The 18,653-nt window shown below is 46.1% G+C and overlaps 1 protein-coding gene and 1 pseudogene across 5 annotated transcripts in view; one reads left to right on the top strand and one right to left on the bottom strand.

The window, feature by feature from the left end:
- CELF2 (CUGBP Elav-like family member 2) overlaps nucleotides 1–18,653 on the bottom strand; it is a 475,836-nt gene that overhangs the window by 193,706 nt on the left and 263,477 nt on the right. The gene's annotated exons all lie outside the window — the stretch shown is intronic.
- Nucleotides 12,798–15,528, top strand: LOC102504397 (annotated as a pseudogene).

Consider the following 18,653-nt stretch of genomic DNA (forward strand, 5'->3'; position numbering starts at 1 on the left):
TTCATTCACAGACATGCTCATATATCGGCAAAACTAAAAACATTAAAAAAAAAAAAGCTTTTAATTACTATTTTAGAGCATCTAAGACAATTAAATGCTTCTGATTACCCTTTTGTTTTTTAAAAACACAGAACCAGAGTGTAAACATTTCTACACAGCCATTAGAGCAAAATGCCTTTTGAGGCAGAATGCTCTGAATACATTCCGCCTTATAAAAAATATACAAAAGGAGAGCCCAGAAACAGGCTGCGAGGCGTGACTCGGCCCCGTCGTGTCGTGCATGCATGAGTTTGCCGTTAACAAGATCAAAACCAGAAGCAGAGATGAATGCAGTTTCAGCTGGGCCTGGGGCCTGGGACTTTCGGCGTCCCATCGTTCGGGGTCAGCGGCCAGGCCGCTCAAAGGTGCCCCTCTCTGGAGGGTCATCCATTTAAAAAATATTCGGGTCGATGTGTTACTTGTCACCTAGCCTGGAGACTCGGTCCCCATTTTAATGTGAATGGGGATCATGTACGTGTTGCGATACCATCACATCCACAGTCTTTGTTTTTCTCATGAAGATTCAGTAGTCAAACAGAAACCCTCCCTTAGTGGTACAGCCATGACCTCAGGTGACACCCAGGTCTTGAGCTGGCCTGCAGAGGACCTGCAGGGAGTAACAGGAAGGCTGGAACCACAGGAAAGGGGCAAGGTCCCCCTGGGCACTGCCATCATGGGCAGGAGAACCACTGGCCTTTTGGAACAACGCCTAGCCCATTTCCACAGCGCTCTGCATTTGCAGAGCATCAGGACTTCTGTGACATCATTATACCCCTTTGGTATCATGAAAGCAACTCAGGTGACTCTTCCAAAGGCACACGGCTAGTAAATGTCAGTGTTCAAAGACAGGGCTTCTAAACCAGCACACGCGGCATTCAACAACATCTCTTAATGGTCTTAAAACTTGGGTGGAGAGAGATGACATACAGGAATAAAACACATTGCATTGGGGGACTCTGTCACTGGTTGTTGGTGTGACTTACAAACCACACCTTGTATGACTTGGAGGAAGCCAGGCTTAATGGGTTGAGCCTGGTCTCTTGAGCCAGACCACCCAGATTCAAGTCCAAGTTCTGCCACCACTAGCTGTGCCACCACCAAAGTTATTTAATTCTCTGTGCCTGAGTTTCCTTGTCTTTAGAACGAGGGTGAAAATAGAACTTATCTCACATGACTACTATGCAGCTTAAATCGGTTAATGTTTGTAAAGCATTTAGAAAGTAACATCTGCCACGTAGTAAGTACTGCAGAGCGTTGGTTAAGTGAACCAGTGAATTATTCTACAATGATGTCTTGTGTTCCTCTCCAACTGGCATCAACAACTTACTGATGAATTTCTTAATACAGAGACGTCACCTCTCTGAAATCTTGGTTAAAAGTTTCCTTTGACTAATCCCAACGCTTTTCTTTACCATGTGACCGACAGGAATGCAGGGTCTCTCTCCCCATTGATTCTAAAAAGCAAAGCCATCACTACTCAGCACGCAAGCTGTTCCCCAGATCTCACCAGGGTCACTCTTCCCTATAACGTGGCTCAGAAAACCATGGACAAATTTTCATCAAATAATTACATGGGTTGATCCAGAAAAGAAACTCATTCAGCCCAAGTGGGTGCCACTCCCACCTGCTGGCTTGAAACCGGCTACCGGCCAGGCAATTTCCGGTTAGAGCCTCTCAAGGCTCTGAGGACTCATACACACAGCATGTACATGAATAAACAGATTCCTTGTAGACAAACTAAAAGGAATCATTGAAGGAATCGTTGCATCTTACAAACCATCAAGTCTCAAAAACAAAGTCAAAGAGTGCTGAAAAGGATCTGCTTTGGGTAAGACCAGGCCATTCAGTACCAGTTAAATTTGCATAAATTTGCTGCTTCCTTGGATCTTCTGGAGGATGATCTGTACGTTTCTGTGGTCAACATTTCTGTCAGAGAAGCAATCCAAATACACTAATGGGGAGCCTTCAATGGAACAAATTTTATCTGAGAAACTACAAATACCATCCCACAGGATTACGGCCATTTTAAACATTATGTGCTCTTTTTCTGCACATAATCTTTTGGAAATCAGGAGGTACCAGCACCATTCCGGCTGCTACGGGGAAAAAGGTCCCTCATGCTTTGCCTTCACATACCAATTGTCAACGCATAAATGTCAGGTGTATTTCCGAGGAGGGCAGAATGAGATGTGAAAAAACACCCTACCTTTGACTTCGCAAGAGGCTGAAGAGACTTTCATAAAATTCATTCCTGTGAAAGTTACATTTTTAACCCCACTGACAACAGCACCAAACTGGACTAACCGTGGTGATGAGTTAACTTGAATCTACTCTTATCTTCATCACACCCCTGGTATCTTCTCGGGTCTATTGTTTTTCCTTGGTAGCTCAGTCAAGTGTCAGCTATGACTTTTTGAGTAGCTTTGAGTAATAGGATCGGCTCGTGTTCTGTACATGAAGAAACTCCAGCTCATTCGCTCCTCTAAAAATACTGCTGCCTGCCAGCGGAGCTGGTCAGCAGTGATGAACAGCTAACGGGACAAGGCAGTCTCTAAATTTACTTCCCATCTGACAGGCCCTCGGCAGATATGGATAACGGATCCCTGTGAGTCACAAATGCAACTCCCTCCTCGGGCAAGCAAGCCCTTTCTTTCTAGCGAGGAGGCTCCACGACCCAGTGACGGACCCAGTGATGGAACGTGTTCCCCCTTCCTCATCCCAACAAGCCAACCCAAACGTGTTCAGCGCCTGCCATGTCCGGTTCTGCGCAGCTGCTGGGCTGGATATGAAAAGCTGAGTAAGACACACATCCTTTTAACCTGTTCAAAATCTGTTAGTATGTGGCTTACGACCCCATCTGAATTCATGTTACTGAGCAAAAGGAAGCTGAAAAAATGTGAGACTGTTTGCACCAGAGACATCGCACTGCTCTAGTTCTCTGAACTCCAGAAACGAGGTTCCTCTGCCTACTAGACGACATGCAGTGAGTAGATGTGCACGCACTGGTGCAAGGCCAGTCTTACTCTCCAGGTGTGTAACTGGATACATCCATTCCAAAATGTTTATTAAACCCCTACTCTGTGCCTGCCAGAAGCTAGAGGCTACTTGCTGGGTGATACCAAACGGACAACAATGCATTAAGTCATTTACCCACTGAACTGATGGCCTTACAAAAACCAGACATAATTGTGATGCATTGGTCCTATGTTTTGACTCATCAGAACTTAAAATTAGACGCTTTATGCTAAGATTATTGCATTTTCTGCTCTGGGCATTTAGACTGGGTCTTTTCAGGGTATAGACATCTTTGTGAGGTCCAAGACCTTAGGACACATTTAAATTTCTTAAGTCGAAGGAGGTAAAGGGCCTCTGTCCATCCATTACAACTGGACAGTCACTTAGTGAGAAACTTTTCTTTTTCAAAATCCACCACGATCATCCAACTCACTCAACTTCACACAAAGTGACTTGTGACAAATCCGAATCCGTTGTTACCCAACGGTTTGACATGACATCAACAACTGTCCAGTTTTCTTCTACTTGCTTTAGAGTTACTGATATTATCAGCTTTCCTCATGAACACGCCTTCCCAGCTGCTTCAGCCTGGTGTTTTACATCAATTCTATTGGCCTATTATGCCTGTGGACATTAAGAAACTATGATTTTCATGTTTAACACGTTTTTTGATCATTGTTCACTCTCATCTGATTTGTTGTTTTTACTCTCAATATTTCCTGTGCACCAGGCCCTTCCCTCGGCACTGGGATTAGAAAGACAAATGAGAAATAGGGAATCCTTAGCTATTACATCTTATTTTAAAACATTAAGTAGGAGAAGGAGGGAGGAACGTAATAATCAGAGCACAGACGCATTTTCCAGAATTGGATTTGTTGTGAGCTGTTTTGGGCCAATTACTACTTTAATTGAACCATCTATAATTCATTCCACTTTATTTCCAGTCTAGAGGAAGCCAGACCCAAGACGTTATATGTGAAGCCAGAAGCCAGAGCATTTTCTGACAACAGAAATTCCCTAACGGCTCTCACCATCACTAGAAAGAAGAAATCGAGACGTGATGGTCCTGGAAAATGACACCTGTCAAGTCCAGAACCCTGATTTCATTTCTGGGTTCCTGGGCTGGCTGCACTGAAGGGACAAACCAAGACCCCAACTCGGCCTGAGGACCCAGGTCAAGACAGATGATCCCGTTTAAAAAGGGATTCTCAAGAATCCAGCTCCATCCTTTTCAATTCTGATTTAAAGAGTCCTTGCCCCTGATGCAGGACACTTACAACACATAAGCATCATTTCCCTGCCCTGGTGTCCCAGATGTACTCGCAGGTCCACATACGGAAGACCATCTCTCCTGCCATGGCTGACTCCACCACCCTATTCCCAGCGCAAATTTAACTAATGAGAAAAGCCCACTGAATGTTATCATCCCCTTTCCTCCACCGTCTGATACATCTCTCTATTCCCTTAACAGCCAATTAGTGCGAGCATAGAGGAGAATGAATCCTGCGGTAGACAGCGCCCCAACTCCCCACACACCACCTCGTGATGATGATAATTGTTTTAATAGTAATGATGATCCTGATGACGGACGGTATTCTCACTGAATTTCAAACACCTAAAAAAGGCCATTTTGACAGTGAGCGAAACCGAACCCTCAGTTTCCTCCTGGAAACATTTCAAGAAACATCAAGTGCTCCTATTACCTTGTCAAGAATCACCATGGCCTTTAGGTTAAAAGGCAAGTTAAAACCACCTATATTTTAAAATAAGAAGGTATTGATTTACTGAGCAATTGAAAATTGCATTTCCCCATTCAGCCACTTTCCAAATACGGGTAGTGAGAAAGGCAAGCGTTTTCAGAGTCGGAGCACAGGCTTCAGTTATGGAAACACACGTGCGGAAATGCAATGTCTTTACTTACTGTGACTCACTTGTGAAACTACCTTGTATCGTGATTTCATTTTCACTTGCTTTGTTTTTGTCCATAAGTCACTTTTGTTGCCCGAACTTCGCTTGCCTCCCAGATGCTGACGTGAGAATCGATTATCACCACCGCTTTCCCCCCAGTAAATACTGTTGTCTGTAGTTCTTGCCACTTGAATTCCTTCTCCTGAAATAAACATAAAGGCATCTCCCTGGCTGTCCACCACATCTACTTCTTCCTTTGCTGCTAAAAAATAATAAAGTAACAAAAAAGCAATAAATATTGCTCATTTGGAAACCCTCACGTCCATAACCAGTTGAAAGACTGATGAACCAACAGGAGCTTCAGACTAACAGCTTCAGTCCTAATTTAGACATGTGTGTGGATACAATTAGAGACACACACATATGTACGTGTATTAGGTATGTGTACACACACACACACACACACTTCACAAGGGAGATCATCAGTTTGGACTCCTCTGTCCTCAACTCCTGCAGTCTCTTTCCCATATCAAAGGATCCATTATCTCAAATTCTGTCTGCATCTCTAGTTCATGAATTGATGCCTTCCATTTCCTGCAGTGCAGCTGAACTAAAAAGCTGACTATTCCCATGGCTGAGAAGAAGACTACCATGGAAGCACCTACAAAGCAAGATTTTCTCGAAACGATACTAGCGTCTCATAAAAATGTGGTTTGTAGAAGAGCATCAGCTCAGAAGCCACGTGGACACAGGGCATTTCTAAAATTGTGAATTTGTTTTCCAAGTATATTTAAAGGGGCAAATATGTAGGTGGTCCCTTCAAAAGCCAAAAATGGATCCAAGAAGTAAACAGGGAAGCAGAGTTTTATCAAAGCTCTTCTGGTGCAGCCCCCAAATTCTTAGCCTGTTTGCTTTACAAAAACCAAGCTTATCACATAGGTAACACTGACTCTTCTTGTCCGAGAACAGGTCTCTCCTATCCCCAATATCTGATTATTATCAGTCCACCAAATTTATAAGATGCAAACTCTACTGCTTTATATGAGACCTCTCTTTCTAAAATGTTTTGCTGTCCGAGGTCTCGATTTGCTCCCAAGTTGCTTGCGGAAACACACAGAGTTGCAACGTATCTACCATCAACTCAGGGCGTTTTGCCTGAGCCACAGACGCAGCCCAGGAAGAGCCATTCAGGTGACACTGGTCCTCTGTCACCTGTCACCCCTATGACATCAGGTGAGTGAAAGGGAGAAGGCTTTCACACCAGACAGACAAGCATTTAGAATCCTCTCTAACCCATAAGCCAAGAACAGCTTTCCATTTAAAGGAGAATAAATCTCCTTTATAATTGAAAATAGCTTTCCTTTACAACTATGTTAGGCTAGGCTTTGCTGGGAAGAAAAAAAAATTCTTGGTTTATGAGGCAGATTTCACTGAATGAGGATCAAAGGAAAACTAAGCTGCTGCTGCTCCTGACTCAGTCTTCCCCATGCGGACGAATGTGCAGCATTTACAGAAGCGCTGGTACCTTCTGTGGCTACTGTCTTTTCAGCTATCACAAGACGACCGACTTAGCAGTTGGGGAAGGTGTTCAATGGTTCTGCTTGGCCATTTTGCCCATCTTTGACACGGATATTTAGGAAGGAAACACAACACCTAGCAGAAAGATGAAGATGGCTATTAGGAAGCCCAGAAGATTTCTGAGCCCCCAGGGGGGAAAATCATTCGATTAATAAATGCTGCATATTATTTCATCAAAGGATTTCAAATCACTTCCAAATGACAGTTCCCGGTTCAGAAGCTGACAACGTGGCGGAAATGTTCGGCGGCAGGGAGGGGAGGGGAGAGGCCGAGCCCGTCACCTGCCAAGCTGCCAGCCCCGCTCCCAGCACCTCGTGCTGCACATCCCTGTGATTGTGCAGCTCTGCACCCAGGGTCTCAGGACAGCGTGCGGTGCTGCACTGCATTCGCAGGGCCTCTGCCCTGTCTGTGGGGGTCCAGGCGTCCGGGCGCTTGGGGCTTACACAGCAAGGTGGTTACGGTCAGCCTGACGGATCCTGGACGCCAGTAGGAACAGCGCTAGATGGTCTCTCCCTACAGCCGCTTGACTCTGATGTTCTACGAGCAGCGGCCCCTGGTTCACGCACTGCTGAGAATGGCCATGACGTTGGAGAACATCGTAAAGGTCACACCAGCTACCTCACTGCCTTCCTCCCTTGCGAACAGCAAACCAAGTCACCAGGCCTCCTTCTTCCCTCTGATTCTCAGCTTCGGGATACGGCCTCTGATTCCAGTTCTTCTGTCTCTATTTCATGAAGCCACTTTTTTTTAATACATCTAGCAGCGTTGAGACCCAACAAAGCAATAGTGCAGGCACCTAAGCAAGGTCTGTCCCAGACTTAGGAAAAAGGGGGAAACATGCGAGAGGCTGAACGGCTTCTTAACATTCTTTCTGTTTCATGACATTTTTTTCTGTTCCACCCAAAGAAAGTGAGGGAAAGAAAAAGAGAGGATTTCACATGGAGAAACATCTCCTTGTAAGGCATCTAAGGACACAATGCATCCAGGAAGGAAGGATAGTCAGATTAATTTTTCTGAGCCATATATCAAAATACAAAGCTCTGAAAGGCCATGCCTGTCACCACTGCTCTCCGGCCTATGGTCATCCCCAGCTGCTTCCTAGACTGGCACCAAAAAGTTCCCTTTTTGCAGCAAAAGGAAGGGAGGGAAGAGAAAAGGAAAGGAAATTATAAAACATCTTCACCCCGCAGTTCAGGGTAATAACCAGCCTATATAGCAAAACTGCTGGTCACTTAACGAGGTCACCTGAAACCCACAAATCTGTGTCAGGTAGGAATAGAAACTGAGGCTGGAAACTAACCTGCTTTGCCCTAGGAGAGGGAGGCGGCAGCCTGGCCTAATTCAGAGAACAGTGGGGCAGCACTGGAGGAAACCTGCTCACAGCCCGGCACCTGCCACCTGCATGGGACTCCGAGTACTCTGACCCCTCAATTTCAGAATCTTCATTGTAAAAACGAGAGCGTGAAGGAGATTATACATAAAGGGCCTTTCAGCTTTAAAATTTCAGATGGAAACTCCACATCCGCTCCCCAGATGTGTGAGGTGCTGGGGTTGCCAGTACCTAAGAGGCCCAAATTCGTTGTTGTTCTAGAACCAGAAGCAGGGTCCTAACACAGTTCCGTGGATATGTGGTGATGTGTTACATGCTGGAGGTAGCAACACAAATTGGGGGGGGGGGGTGTAGATGGATTATTTAGGGCATGTGTTGTAAAAATAGCTTACCATAGAGAGAAAATGTTGGATCAATACAACCATACAAACAAAACAAATGCCCAAAACTTCCCCTGCAAAGGCTGTAAAGGTCTAGAGATGAAGTAAAGCCAAGAAGTGAACAGAAACCACAACTGGAAAATATCTGATAGCTTGAGATGAGGGAAGATTTCTTAACCGTGGTTTTTTTTTTTTAAACTCATAAAGGGATACACTGATGGTCCTGCCTGCAACAAAGGGTACCACAGACAAAACTGACAGAAGTTATCTGCTGTCTCTAAAAGTGAACAAAAGATGAGCATCCAGACCACACAAGAGATCAACAAGAAGAAGGAAACCCAACAGAAAAATGTGCATTGAACATGAATAGGCAATTTGAAGAAGGAAAAATCCAAATGGCTAGGACGTATACAAAGAGAAGTCTGATCTCATGAGGAATGGGAGAAAAACAAGTTAAAATGACAGTGATGCAGCTCCCAGATCAGAGCCAGAAAGTCACATGGAGCCACGTGGAGATGCAGGGTAACAGCAAGGCTCATGCATGGCTTTTGGGAGGAGGAGCTGGGTCCATCATTCTGGAGAACGATCTTCTGCATTTGGTGAAATGAAGTGTGCTCTTGCCCCACAATCCCCTCAAAATAACCCACAGAAACACGCCCACCAAGCACCCTTACAGGACATGCACGCTTATCAGAACAGAATTCGGAACATCTGGGAATTGGAGGCAGGTAAGGGTGACTTGCCAGTGGAATGAATAAATAAAACATAGAAGGTTTATAAGATGGTATATACCACGTAGCAGCCAGAGGCGAGGAATGAGATACACACCTAGCAGCATAAGCAGCTCTAAAAGCATCACAGACTGAAAGAAAAAAAAGGAGAGGGCCTGGAATCTATTCCCAGATTGACATTTATTATAAAATTCATTCACACAAATACATATTTTTCAAGGACACATATACATCTAAAGAAATGTTGAATGCATTACAGCGGTGACCTCTGAAGGGGAGGCGAACGGGGATGAGGGCCAAGCGGGCAAACAGAGTGAAAGGAGAGGGTCCTTGAATGATCTGATGATGATGGTGATGTGTCATGACGGCAGCGAGTGATGCTCTGAACCACCTCTGGGCACCTGAATGGGAGGAACGGCAGCTGAGAGTTCTCTTGCTTCTTTGGAAAAGTGGAGTGTGGCCAGGATCAAGGGTTAAGAAACCAAAACACCAGGCTAACAGACTTCTAAAAGAGGACACACGAAAGAAGTGGGATATACTACCTTCTAGAAACATATGTCTGGTTAAAATATAGTGTGACATTCAATCCTTAAGTATTTAGGAAGTACTCGAGACTGTGGGAAGTTGCAGAGTCAAGTAAAATTAGCCTTGCTCTGGAGATGGTGAGGTCCCAACAGCCTCCGACAGGCTGGCTGCCTGGGCTCACAGAGTCACACTCACAGCTGCGAAGGTGGCTACTGGGGGGTCAGAGAAGATGCCTAGAAGCTCAGAAGCGTGTGTGTGTGTGTGTGTGTATCTGTTTATCCGAAATCCACTTTCCTTGTCCGGGGAGTACCCTGATGACCTGGATTACTTTCCCTGAGGGTAAACAATGGATAAAGTGAAAAGTCTGTTCTCGAGAACACAGGTCACAAGCTGGTGGACCACAGGTCTACTCCAGCTTAGACGATGGTACTGAATTAGCTGTCAGTACTTAGGTTTTTGCAATGTAGATTTTTTAAAAAATATATCTGAAGATTCTAAAGTTTAGTCATTCGACAAAGGATTACGGTAAGTTTAGAGCACATGGCAAAAGATGAGCAAATAAGTTAGAAATACTAGAAGAATAAGCTCTTTAAAAATTACTTTCCTCCCAATGTAAGGACTTGTGTAACCTGACGTACTTCATGGCATTTTGAACACAGCATCACCTAAAGAGCGGTCAGAATCAGTGGTCAGATCACTGCTGCATACCGCATGCTAAGAGCATGGTGGGGGGGTCAGGCTGCATTTCTTTATGTAAATATTTCTCATTCTTTGCTGAATAAAAGCAGACTGTCCAACTATAAACAGCACAACCTGAATTTCTCACATTTCAGGAGAGGATAAATTTAGGACTTATTAAATTTTGCTCCTCCCAATTTGAAAATATCTGATCATTTTAGCCTTCTAATCCCAATAACGATATCACATCTTAGAATTCTGAGTTTTTATTTTAATCTTTTGAGACTTTCAAACTACACTCATATGTGAATTAACCTACTTGCTATCTATTCACTATTTATTGGACGTCTATTAAGGACCCATTATTGAAACACACAATCTTGAAGGAACGACAAACATCACCACCACCGCGATACATAAAGACATACGGGAATGGTTATTAATTTAACGTGCCAACTGCCTTCTATCATTTATCTCAGGTGATTATGATGGCCCTTTGAGAATGGTACTGCTATGACCTCATCCTACAGATGAGGAAAGTGAGGTTCACAGAGGTCACATAACGTGAGCTTCATACTTAATTCAAGGTGAAATCAGGTTTCAAGCTTGAGTTTATCTCATTCAAAAGCCTGTGCTTTAAAAAACACAACAAACAAAAAACTAGGCTCTAAAGCCTCTTGTAAAGTTTTAATAAAAATACACCCAAAAATGCATTCACTATAAGCGTAGACAATGTCATGGGAGTAGAAAAAAAGGAAAAAATGAAAGTACAGGAAGCTGTCAGGGGGGCATGCCATCTGAACGGAATCTTGAGTGATGAAGAGGGGCTGGCCGTGACACGATGTGGATTCTTTCAAAGACCGATGGGTGGTTTTGTGTAGCCGGTGAAGAGTGCATAGACGTCGTTAACCAAGAGGTTGGAAAAGGGCGGGTTGGAGCTTCACCATCAGGTGCCCTTCCAACAGGGTAAGATATTGAAACTTCATCAGGTGGCAAAGGGGAAGCCCTGGAGAATTTTGAGTTGGGAGTCACAGGATGGGACCGGGTTTTGGGAAAGTCAGTGACTTCTGCTTCTGTAGAGGCAGAAAAGGGTGGTTGAAGCGATTTCTGCAGTCGTCCAAGGGAGAGATGGTCTGTCCATGCAGGACAAAGACAAGGGCACTGATTTTCTTTGGATGTGTTTGGGTGGAAAGAACTGACAGGACTGAGGGAGGAGCGGCAGAGAGTGAAGAAGAAAAAGGAGTTAAGCATGAGTCTGATGCACTGTGTGGGTGAGTTTTATGAGACTTCTGGGGAGAAATCAATTTAGAGGGCAGTTCCATTCTATAGGGGATTTGGCTGCCTGAGGAATAGAGATTTCCAATAGAAAATGACTGGGATTCAAGAAAAAGTGGGGCTTGGGATAAAGATGGGGAAATATTGAGTATGGATGACACCTAAAGCCACAAGCCGGTTGAGGTGGGGACTGCAGTGACCACTGGGCTCAGAGTTTCAGGGACAAACAGGCCACGGCCCCACAAAAGTCATGGGCAACTGTCTGCTTCTGACGCTAGATGGGAAATCCGTGCGTTTCAAAATCTGAAGCTTCTTTAGTTATATAACAAGACTCATGGAGTAAGAGAAAGTTTAACTTGCCAAAACAAACAAACAAACAAAAAAACAATAGCCTGTGCCTTTGTTCTACCTTCAGTGAGGGCAAAACTTGTTGGGGAGAACAAAGTGACTTCAGGAACCGAGATTCGCTTAGATATTTAAAATTTTTTCTTCCCTCATACCCCAAAAAAGAACCAGTTAATGCCTTTTTATTCCAATTGATGACTTTAAAACTGGCATATTGGGGAAATTATCTTGCCATGTATTGAGGGTCTATTTTTGTCATGGATTGGAAAAGCTTTCGTCAACCACCATCGCTATTTTTGTGAACTTATTTCTGCTTCTGCAGTGGAATCGCTGGGTTGCAGTCTGATGGAATACTGAGTGTCAGGCTTGCAAACTCTGAAACTTGAATGCAGTAAGTAAAAGGGAGAGAGACCCTGTTCTCTCTGTTCCTCTGCTCAAGCCCAGAGTAGCTCTACCGACAGTCCTACCATGATAATTAGCTCTATAAACAGCCCTGCTGCTTCTGTGTGGAAGAAAAACCATTTTCAAAAATACATTTATTAAATCTGGACGATCCCTTTATTATGGGAGTTGGAGATTTTCTCCCAGCAAACTGCTATAAAAGCAGGATACCTCAGCAAAATGACATTTTCCTGTCATTATCCAAATTGTCAACAAAAGGAAAGATCATTATGATCCCATATAAGATAGAAAGAGTGGAGCAAATAAACTAGATACATTTCCCACAGGATGATATTAAAGGCAAATTATTCCAGGCAGGGGAGACATGCTTGGTATGTAGCAGTTGGCACTTTTTCTCGTGTGTCAGTGGTAAAAATACACACGTCAGCCAGTCAGAAAGAGTGAATCCTTGCTGTTTAGACGGCACAGCTGATTTTCTACCAAGCAGTTTAGATTACGAAGTTGCCAACATCGGACCAAGCCTGGGTCAGCGGAGAAAGCTATGTATTTTATTATCATGGCTGTCAATTTCCCTAACCTTGAAATGCTCTCCTGTCTTGGGTTCTGTGCCACCCACTGTCCTGGAAGGACTCCTCCGTCCTGTGCAGCTCATCTTCAGCTGATGAGTTGTTAACAACCTCATTCACATTCACGCCTGAGATCATTCCGACGCACACGCAGTCACAATCTGTATCTTGACCCCGGCTTTCCCTGTGCCGTCCAGATCTGTACATCCACTTTCCCACGTGTCATCTCCACTTGGATGTCTCAGGGCGTTGCAACTTGCACCTAAAACCTAATATTCCCGGTCCTTTCTTCCAAACCTGGTTCCTTCCCAATGACTAGCTCTCTAATTGGCGACCACAGTCATTCATTCAAGTACACAAGAAAGCCATCACTCGTGCCTCTGTCTCTCATCCTCCATAGACAACCCTCACCCTCTACAACCCATCACAGCTTCCCACTGACGTCCCCTTCTAAATATCCCTCAAAGGTCCAATTAAAAGAAATGCAAGATTCAGAAACAAAATATTGTAGGAACAATCAAGTCTCACAATCTAACTAGATAGCATCATTGGTATTTAGTGGCCCAAGTGCCTTCTCTGCCTGGTATTTCAACATTTCGCCATCTACACCCTCCTGTGGATCTTGTTTCATTAAAAGAAACCTTCATTTCATAGAAAAGAAGAACACCAGAGGTGCCTCGGCGGGAGGCTTCCTGGCCTGCGGGGGCTCGGGGCCTGGAGCCTGGCCTGGGGGCCTGGAGCCTGGCCTGGGGGCGCAGCCGAGCTCGGGCGGGGCCGAGGCTGCGGTGGCGATGCACCGGGCCCGTTAGCGCAGGGAGCGCCAGGCAGCTGAGGTGGGGGGCAAGCCCTCCCACGGAAGAGCCGCGCCCCCGGCCCCGCCGGTCCCACCGTGATGCTGTTCCACAGTCTGTCGGGCCCCGAGGTGCACGGGGTCACCGACGAGATGGACCGCAGGGCCAAGAGCTAGACTCCCGCTACCAGCTCCGCCATCGACCGTGGCGACACGGAGACGATCATGCCGTCCATCAGCAGTGACCGCGCGGCGCTATGCGCCGGCTGCGGGGGCAAGATCTCAGACCAATGCTACCTGCTGGCGGTGGACAAGCAGTGGCACATGCGCTGCCTCAAGTGCGGTGAGTGCAAGCTCAACCTGCAGTCGGAGCTCAACTGTTTCAGCAAAGATGGAAGCATCTACTGCAAAGACGACTACCACAGGCGGTTCTCTGCGCAGCGCTGCGCCCGCTGCCACCTGGGCATCTCGGCCTCGGAGATGGCGATGCAAGCTCGGGACTGGGTTTATCACCTCAACTGCTTCACGTGCACCACGTGTAACAAGATGCTGACCACAGGTGACCACTTCGGCATGAAGGACAGCCTGGTCTACTGCCGCTTGCACTTCAAGGAGCCGCTGCAGGGCGAGTACCCTGCGCGCTTCAACAACGCAGACGTGGCGGCTGCGGCGGCGCTGCCAAGAGCGCGGGGCTGGGCGCAGCCGGGGCCAACCCTCTGGGTCTTCCCTACTACAATGGCGAGGGCACAGTGCGGAGGCGGCCGAGGAAGCGCAAGGGCCCCGGCCCCGGGGCGGATCCGGCCGTCTACAGCGCTGCGCTGAGCTGCAGCGAGAACGACGCGGAGCCCCTGGCCCGCCACCAGCCGTATCCGAGCAGCCAGAAGACGAAGCGCATGCGCACCTCCTTCAAGCACCGCCAGCTTCGGACCATGAAGTCTTCCTTTGCCATTAACCACAACCCTGACGCCAAGGACTTGCAGCAGCTTGTGAAAAAGACGGGCCTCACCAAGAGGGTCCTCCAGGATTCTTGAGGCTGTGCTTCTTAATTGAGCCCACGTTGTATCAGGCCATCAAAAAGGTCTGGTTTCAGAACTCCCGGGCCAAGTTCAGGCGCAACCTCTTACGGCAGGAAAACACAGGCATGGACAAGGCGACGGAGGCGGCGCTGCAGACGGGGACGCCGTCAGGGCGGCCTCGGAGCTGCCCAACGCCTCGCTCAGCCCCTCCAGCACGCCCACCACCCTCACAGACGTGACGAGCCCCCACCCTGCCGACTGTGACATCCCTCTTCACTTCCGTGTGCCTGGCAACCTGGAGGGCCACGAGCCTGACAGCCCCTCGCAAACGCACGCAGCCTCTCACAAACCTTTTCTAATGACTCGGGGCCCCCAGCCCTTGCCCCCGCCCCACAGTTTCTTTAAAAAAGAAGTTATCTTTAGTTGAATTCCAAGTGTATTTTAAAATAGAGGCTTTGAGCAACTAACTAACCACATTTTAGGATCTCGCCCGGAAACTGAGGAAGAAAATAATTGCGCGCCCGGCGGACGCAGCGGTGTGGACTGAGGAATTACTTGGAAGATCTGTCTGCAACACAACATTTGTGTCTCTGTACAGTTTTGTGGACTGAGCGAGGAAAAACAACAAATAATTTAAGTTGGCTACAGCTTCTGTATTTTCAAAGACTGCCCCGTGCGTTAGGAATGCTGTTTTATCCCCGTACTTTGGATGACTTGTTCATTTTTCTCTGCCTCTTTTTCTCTCTGTATATGTATGACCAGAGCAAAAAAAAAAAAAAAAAAAAAAAAAAAAGTTTGTTACTTTCAATAGTCCTAAAAAGAAAAAGGAAAAAAAATTAAAACTCCAGTGGTTGCTTTGCCGTTTTAGAATTTTAAGGTGGAAGTCTGTTCCAATATCAGAATTTGTAAAATCTAACCAGTAATAAAACCACTTACTGAAAAAAAAAAAACAAAAAACAAACAAAAAAAACCAAAACCAAAACCAAAACCAAGAAGAACACCAGACAGCTGGCATCTGAGACCTCAGACTGCCACCAACACAGAAGGGAAGGGAGATTTTCCTGCCTCCTTCCAGGCCCCTGATCGCTGGGTTTGAATGTTGTGTGCTAGCAACTTTTCCCCTGCTCCACAAATGTCTTGTATTCTAAAATGCTACAGACCTTCTGTCTGGGCAGGAAAACCCCTGCATGTGATTACGCTCATGGATTCAATGTTTAATTGGCGGTGGGGGTGGGGAGAATGGAAGGTGGACTTGAGTGTCAACTTTTCCTGCCCGTGTAAGAATGACTTCTGCTGACTTCTGCAAGTTCCGTTCTCCTCGACAGTATAATCCACCTCTGTTTATTAGGATCTCATATCTGGTTCCACACGAAGAAAGCTCCATGTCACTCAGGAATTATGTGTTGATGTCTTATGAATGGGAAAAAAAGAGTTTCTACAATTAGTATCACCCTCAGTTGACAGTCCACAGCACCCACTTTTCGACCCTGGGCAGCTCTCCACTGTAAATATAAATTGTGTGTTTAAAAAAGGTAGGGACAGAGTGTTCCAATAATAGGAGTAACTGTGATCCATAATCAGTTCAGAATTCTAGCACTGAAAATGGTGGCAACCTCCCACTTAGAAGAAAGACTGTCATTTACACAGCAGTGAAGAGAAATAAGATATTCCACAAAGAAAAGCCAAATATATAGGGGTAATAACACAGCATTGGGTTGAGCTGAGAAAGAATTTAACCTGATCACAAGTAACAGTGACTATGAAATTTCAGTAAGATTTAATGGAGTGCATTGGTTTTAACTCTACCACTGGCACCCAAAAGTAGAAACAGAAGGAAATCTGGAAGCCTCTGTTCATGGGCTGGTCATCTTTCTTAATGTTTCTAAACATATTTGCCTGAGACAGAAACCTAGTAAAAAGCCAATGAACAGAAGAAAAAAATCGACCCTAAGATAATTTTAAATAAGAAATAAAATCTGGAGGGAAGCCATGTCAGAATTGATTGAAAAAGAGATATTTCTCCTTCAAAAACATTATTAAAAAATACGAATGTTTTTGTGACTTATTGCCAAGTGCATTTTATGAGCTCTCTGCTACTCAGCGGTCCCGGACTGTACAAGGTGATGGGCGGGGTTGCTTATTTTTACTGAAATGCAGAACGGCCCAGCTGTGGACAGCTGCTTAGACCGGGCACATTCATTTCCTCACCAAGTCACATCGCGTGTCTCTCTCAGTTTTCCCGATTGTTCCTTCTGACCAACTTGCGTACCTGCAGGTCCCACGAGATGGGATGGCTTATGGTGAAGAGCTGTCACCCTGTCCCCAGGAGGACGGTCCCGATTCTCTGGCCAAACTTTCACCAGAAGCCCTCCCTGTGTTTCACACAGTACAACACTATTTAAAATTCAGTCCTTTTTCGGCGTCTTAAACAAAACACAATTTTCCATATCCTCTCCCCGGACTGGACTCAAACTGAGCAGATGGAGGAAGTGTGGGGAACCTGTCTGCTCTCACCTCGGCCACCTGTCCAGGGAGCAGCCCTGCCCACTGAGAGCCCAGCCTCCATCGAATCAGCTGCCCGTCAGTCCCAAGGAACTAACCACTGACAAGAAGATGGAGGCCCCCACCCGCAGAAAAGAAGGGTCCAGTCAGTGACTCTAAGTGAGCTCTTTCGTATTTTCACAGAGAAAATGAACTCATTATACACATTTGTGCCTATCATGAATTATTTGTCTCAAATAACCAAAAACAGATGCGAGAGCCCAGTGTAAGTCTCCTTCCTAAAGGGACGGTTGATGCTCTCAGGGTGTGGCAACTCCTTTTCCATCCTCTCCCTTATCTTTTGCTTTCTCTCTTCTCTCCTGAGGTCCCCCTTCCTCTGTAATTCCTTTTTCAAGACCTGCTACTTCGTTTCTCTGCAGGACTCTGGAGCTTGAGCTGCTGTCCAACTCGCGCTGAGCTGGGGCGAGTGGGGCAGGGCAGCTGGGACAGTCAGCCGTGTCCCTCTACGCATGGAGGTTGGACACGGCAGTCAACAGCTCTCAGCGGAACTAGAGCCAAGAGCAGGCTGGACCCTGTCCCTTCACATCAAGAAAAGATGATGCTCCAAAAGCCTGCCTCCATCCTCAGCAAAGGATGCCCCGCTCACTGGCTTCTTCATCCCAGCCCTCCAGAGTGGCCCATTCAATAAAAAATCGAGGCATGTGACATACACTCCACCCTTCAAAAAGGACGAAACTCCAAACCTGCACGAACTCTCAGGCTTTCTTTGAATAATGATCCTGAGTTTTCTGGTCAGCACTTACGGGTGCTGTGTTCACCATCATGACCTCACAGCCTCTGGCGAGTGTTCACTCGAACAACTGAAGCCCAGTCACTGGAGGGCAATACCCAGCTTTAGGGGACTTACTGTGTTCGAATCTCCTGTGGTTGGTGGCAGGATGGGTGATACCCCAGGAGGTCAGAAGAGACTCACCAGTGGTTAATCTGGGAGGGGCCCATGGTCGGCGATTACGGTAGAAGAGTTTATCAGTTGATCAGAGAGAGACCCACTCTTAGGGGTGTCCCTAGTGGATGGATAGTATTAGCAAACTCCAGCGAAACTCAGGTCCCCAGCAGGACCCCAAAAACAAGAATGGAAAAACAGGACATCCTTCATGTGGGCACCTGGTCACAATGAACACAGGTAGAGACAGACTTCAGAACTGAGGCAGAAGGTCCAAGACGGTCAGTAAGGGTGACTTGAGACCTCGCTACTGACTCAGAGCACTGGACTCCTTCCAATCTCCTGGTCCCGTGGGGTTCAGAGTAGAGGGGAACTTACGATGGTGGGAGTCAAGAGTTTCCAGGTAAAGGAAAAGAAAAAGAAGCAGGTCATTTTGTTGTGTATTTTAATTTTCCCAGACCAGATTTCCATCTTCCACTCCCCCTGCTCTGAAATTTACTTTAAAACCTTCTGACGTTTCTTCATCTGTATCAAGATTAGACAAAGCACTTGAAAAGCCAAAGGAACTTCTTAATGGGCAGTGAGTCACAAAGATGACATATAAACCTGTTTAAAAACAAGTTTTCTTAT

This window comes from Camelus ferus, chromosome 35 (assembly GCF_009834535.1).
Source record: "Camelus ferus isolate YT-003-E chromosome 35, BCGSAC_Cfer_1.0, whole genome shotgun sequence".
Lineage (NCBI taxonomy): Eukaryota > Metazoa > Chordata > Mammalia > Artiodactyla > Camelidae > Camelus > Camelus ferus.